The following is a 5,937-nucleotide window of genomic DNA, read 5'->3' on the forward strand; positions in this document are numbered from 1 at the left end:
TGGAGAGAGGAGGGGAAGACAGAGAGGAGGAGGGGAAGACAGAGAGGGGGAGAGAAAGACACCAGCAGACCTGCTTTACCGCTTGTGAATCGACTCTCCTGCAGGTGGGGAGACATGAGATTTTAATTCTGAGTCTCATCACCCTGCTGACCCCATCTGTCAAGTTTAGTCCCTGCCTCCTTAGGTGAATAATCTGCAAATATAAACATGTTACCTTCCACTCCCCTCTTGCATTCTTTTTAGTGGTAATTCATCTTTTCAATGACTACTTATGGCATACATAATGTTTATTTTGTATCAATAGGTATATGCACTTTTATGACAATAACATACAAACTGCATACCATAGGGCTCTCTTTATATTCTTTCTTTAAACATTTACTTATTCCCTTTTGTTGCCCTTGTTTTTTATTGTAATTATTATTGTTGTTGTTATTGATGTTGTTGTTGGATAGGACAGAGAGAAATGGAGAGAGGAGGGGAAGACAGAGAGGGGGAGAGAAAGACACCCGCAGACCTGCTTCACCGCCTGTGAAGTGAGTTCCCTACAGGTGGGGAGCTGGGGGCTGAACTGGGATCCTCACGCCGGTCCTTGTGCTTTGTGCCATGTGCGCTTAACCCGCTGTGCTACTGCCCGACTCCCTCTCTTTATATTCTAAAGAAAACATTTACACTATGTAGCATTTACACTATTTACACTATTTACATTTACACTATTTTCACAGGCTATGTAGCATTTAAAAAAAAAAGGCCAATTATGCATTTGTCCCATAGATGGATTAAAATGGTCTTTATGTCTACAGCATTACACTTAGACCCTGACCTGCATGATATTTTGATCTGTACTTCACCTAACTGGTAAAAAGAAGTGACCTTATTTTGTTGATATCTATGTTCAGTTTCAGGCTTCTGGTTTTTCTTAAAATTTTTGTACTTGATACCAGGCCACTGCACTACACCTAGTTAAGTGTCTATGCACAAGGACCTGGGTTCAAAAGCCCTCAGTTCCCACTTGCAAGGGTAAAACTTTGTGAGTGGTGAAGCAGTGCTGCAGACTCCTCTCTGTCTTTCTCTCTTTCTCCTCTCTCAATTTCCACCTCTATCCAAGAAGTAAAATATTTTAAAACAAAGGCATTTATTGTAATCAAAACTGCTTGGTATTGGAACATGACTAGACACACTGACCAGTGGAATAGAATTGAGAGATCAGAAGTGAGCCCCCACACCTATGGACATCTAATCTTTGACAAAGGGGCCCAGGTTACTACATGGGGAAACCAGAGTCTTCAACAAATGGTGTTGGAAACAATGGGTTGAAACATGCAGAAGAATGAAACTGAACCACTGTATTTCACCAAATACAAAAGTAAATTTCAAGTGGATCAAGGACTTGGGTGATAGACCAGAAACTATCAGACACTTAAAAGAAAATATTGGCAGAGCTCTTTTCCACAAAAATTTTAAAGACATCTTTGATGAAACGAATCCAATTACAAAGAAGACTAAGGCAAGTATAAACCTATGGGACTACATCATATTAAAAAGCTTTTTCACAGCTAAAGAAACCACTACCCAAACCAAGAGTCCCCTCACAGAATGGGAGAGCTTTACATGCCTTACATCAGACAAGAGGCTAATAACTAAAAAATATATAAGAGCTTGCCAAACTCAACAACAAGACAACAAATAACCCCATCCAAAAAATGGGGGAGACATGGACAGAATATTCACCACAGAAGAGATCCAAAAGGCTGAGAAACACATGAAAAAATGCTCCAAGTCTTTGATTGTTAGAGAAATGCAAATAAAGACAATAATGAGATACCACTTCACTCCTGTGAGAATGTCATACATCAGAAAAGGTAGCAGCAGCAAATGCTGGAGAGGGTGTGGGGTCAAAGGAACCCTCCTGCACTGCTGGTGGGAATGTCAATTGGTCCAATCCCTGTGGAGAACAGTCTGGAGAACTCTCAGAAGGCTAGAAATGGACCTACCCTATGATCCTGCAATTCCTCTCCTGGGGATATATCCTAAGGAATACAAAACACTCATCCAAAAAGATCTGTGTACACATGTGTTTTTGGCAGCACAATTTGTAATAGCCAAAATCTGAAAGCAACCTAGGTGTCCAACAACAGATGAGTGGCTGAGCAAGTTGTGGTATATATACACAATGGAATACTACTCAGCTATCAAAAATGGTGACTTTACTGTTTTCAGCCCATCTTGGATGGAGCTTGAAAAAATCATGTTAAGTGAAATAAGTCAGAAACAGAAGGATGAATATGGGATGATCTCACTCAACAGGCAGAAGCTGAAAAACAAGATCAGAAGAGAAAACACAAGTAGAACATGAACTGGAGTTGGTGTATTGCACCAAAAAAAAAGACTCTGGTGTGTGTGTGGGGGGAGTACAGGTCCTGGAAAAGGATGACAGAGGACCTAGTGGGGGTTGTATTGTTATGTGGAAAACTGAGAAATGTTACTATTGTATTTGCTGTCAAATGTAAAACATTAATTCCCCAATAAAGAAATAAAATAAAAAAGAATAAGGAAGCTTCTAAGGGGGAAAAATTGGCATTTATTTATTAGGCAGAGGCAGAGGAGAGAGAGAAAGCGAGAAGAAATTAGAGCATTCCTGTGATATATACATTCCAGGGATTGAATTTGGAGCTTCATGCTTGAGACTTGGATGTGAGGGTGATCTGGCTGTGGCATCTGCCACCCCACTGATCACCAGGGCTCATTTGGCTGATCTGGCCGGCTAGGCGGATATCCCCTTCCTCCTTCACTGCTCCGTGTGTGTTCTTCCTGATGCTGTGCACTCGGTCGAAGAGGACAGCCTTCCCCAAACAGAGCTAGAACTTCCAAACAAGCTCATGCTTGAAACTCCACTCCCCACACTGTCCACCTCCTGGTCACAGTGTCTCTAAATTTTTGTCTCTGTGTACTCTAGACCTTTGGAAAACAGAAGGAGGTTGATAGCCTAGGTCTAGCCCTGCTCAGTGTGGTCTGTCCTGGCCTGAGCTCTCCCCAGAGCCTCTGGAGGGCCCCCCTTACCTCTTGGTTCTTGAGGCTATAGATGATGGGGTTGACCATAGGGTTGAACACAGTGTAGAGGACAGAGAAAGCCTTTCGAAGCAGTGGGGCCATGCGGTCTGTCGGGGCCACATAGACCACGATGAGGGTGCCATAAAACACCCCCACCACACTGAGGTGGGAGGAGCAGGTGGAGTAGGCCTTCTGTCGCCCCTGGCCAGACGGGATTCGCAGCACAGTTCTCAGGATGAGTGCATAGGAGGCCACAATCAACAGGAAGGGGGCCAGGGTCAGGAAGCCAGAGATGCTCACTCCAGCACCCCACATGAACCCCACATCCCCACAGAACAGCCCGACCACTGGAGCAAAGTCACAGAAGTAGTGGTCAATCTCCCTGCCACCAGGGCAGAGGGGCAGAGGGGCTGCCAGCGCCAGGGTGAAGGCAGAGAAGGAAAAGCCACTGAGCCAGGCCCCCGTGGCCAGGCAGCCACACAGCCAGGTGCTCATCAGGGCCGGGTAGTTGAAGGGGCCGGCAGATGGCCAAGTACCGGTCGTAGGACATGGCGGAGAGCAGGAGACACTCGGCCGCGGCCAGCGAGGCAAACACATAGAACTGGAGCAGACAGCCGACCAGAGAGATGGCTCCCCTCCCTTCCAGGAAGCTCCACAGTAGCCGAGGCACGATGTCGGAGGTGTAGCCAATCTCCAGCAGGGAGAAGTGGCAGAGGAAGAAATACATGGGAGTGTGGAGCGTCCGGCTGGAAGCCACGGCCAGCACAATGAGAGCGTTGCCTCCGACAGTGACCATGTAGACGGCCAGAAAGAGGGTGAAGGGGAGGAAGCCCAGGTGTTGCAGCTCCCCGAAGCCCGCCAGGATCAGCCAGGTGGTCTGGTTCTCACTGTCACTGCTGGGCTGCTTCCTCATCTAGTTCCGGCCCGAGGGAAGAGAGGGAAGGAACTAATGTTAACTGAGAGGCTAATATGACCACACACCTGACTCACTTAACAGCAGTCACTGAAGACAGGCTACTCATCTCCTGGCTGGAGAGGAGAAACTGAGATCACTGAGTCTTAATCAGTCAAGGTTGGAGTCATGCTATGAACTCAGGTTTGTTTGCCCAGAACAGCCTGGACAATGGAGCAAAGTCATACAAGTTGTGTGTCATCTCCCTGCTACCGACCGGGGCAGGGGGGCTGCCAGGACCAGAGTGGAGACAGAGAAGAAAAAAGCCACTGACTACTCCACACCCTCTCCCAAATCCATTTGGAGTGATAGAGATGTCAGAATGAGTGGACTGGGAGGTGGTGCAGTAGATAAAGCAGTGGACTCCCAAGTATGAAGTCCCAAATTCAATCCCCGGCAGCATCGATACCAGAGTCATGTCTGGTTCTTTCTCTCCTCTCATTAATAAATAAATCTTTTTTTTAAAAAAAGATTTTATTTATTTATGAGAAAGATAAGAGGAGAGAGAAAGAACCAGACATCACTCTGGCACATGCGCTGCTGGGGATCGAACTCCAGACCTTATGCTTGAGAGTCCAAATCTTTATCACTGCGCCACCTCCCAGACCACAATAAATAAATCTTAAAAAAAAAAAAAGAGAGAAACAGTGGTCTGGGAGGTGGCGTAGTGGATAAAGCATCGGACTCTCAAGTGTGAGGTCCTGAGTTCAATCCCCGACAGCACATGTACCAGAGTGATGTCTGGTTCTTTCTCTCTCTCTCTCTCTTCCTGTCTTCCTCATTAACAAATTAATAAAATCTTTAAAAAACTAAAAAAAAAAGACATGTCAGAATGAGAGGATGGTACAGGATTCTTCCAACCTGCAGTGAGCAATGGAGCCAACTCTTGGGGGACAGGGAGCAATGTGGCCACAGCCTCTGGGTAGGTGGCTTGGCTCTGAGGTCCACCGTATCCCTGAGGAAGTCACTCAGTCTCAGACAGACTATCTCTTTCCTAGAAAGTCAAACATTGGGAGTCAGGAGGTACCGCAGCGGGTTAAGTGCACGTGGCACAAAGCGCAAGGACCGGTGTAAAGATCCCGGTTCGAGCCCCAGCTCCCCACCTGCAGGGGAGTCGCTGCACAGGCGGTGAAGCAGGTCTGCAGGTGTCTTATCTTTCTCTCCCCCTCTCTGTCTTCCCCTCCTCTCTCCATTTCTCTCTGTCCTATCCATATAACAATGATGACAACAATAATAACTACAACAATAAAACAATAAGGGCAACAAAAGAGAATAAATAAATAAATATTAAAAAAAAGGAAAGTCAAACCTGGATCCCACCTTCAGGGGGAAAGCTCCACAAGTGGTGAAGTAGTGCTGCAGGTGTCTCTCTGTCTCTCTCCCTCTCTATCCCCCCTCCACTCTCAATTTCTGTCTCCACCCAATAATAAATACAATTTAAAAAAAAAAAAGGAAGTCAAACCTGGACATCCTGAGACAGTTTACATTGCCTGTTCTGTAAGAGATGGGAAACACTGGTTCTACTTTCTTGGAAAGCAGTTTAAATTTTTTATTTGTTTATGTTGGATAGAGACAGAGAGAAGCTGAAAGGGCAGGAGAGCTAGTGAAGGAGAGGGAGAGAGACTTTTATAGCACTGCTTCCCTGCCCGCGACGATTCCCCCTCTGCAGCTGGGGTCTGAGGTCTTGAGCCTGAGTCTTTGCTCACTGTGACATGCTCACTCTACAGAGCACAGCACCGCCAAGCCAAATAAAGAGCAACTCTCATTTCTTTTTTAAAAAATATTTATTTATTTCCTTTTTGTTGCCCTTGTTGTTTCTATTATTGATGTCATCGTTGTTGGATAGGACAGAGAGAAATGGAGAGAGGAGGGGGAGAGAAAGATAGACACCTGCAGACCTGCTTCACCACCTGTGAAGCAACCCCCCTGCAGGT

At 46.0% G+C, this 5,937-nt stretch overlaps 1 pseudogene; it reads right to left on the bottom strand.

Annotated features, from left to right (window-relative positions):
- Positions 1 to 2,952: 2,952 nt before the first annotated feature.
- Positions 2,953 to 4,022, bottom strand: LOC103118332 (olfactory receptor 11A1-like; annotated as a pseudogene).
- Positions 4,023 to 5,937: the final 1,915 nt, after the last annotated feature.

This window comes from Erinaceus europaeus, chromosome 7, assembly GCF_950295315.1.
Source record: "Erinaceus europaeus chromosome 7, mEriEur2.1, whole genome shotgun sequence".
NCBI lineage: Eukaryota > Metazoa > Chordata > Mammalia > Eulipotyphla > Erinaceidae > Erinaceus > Erinaceus europaeus.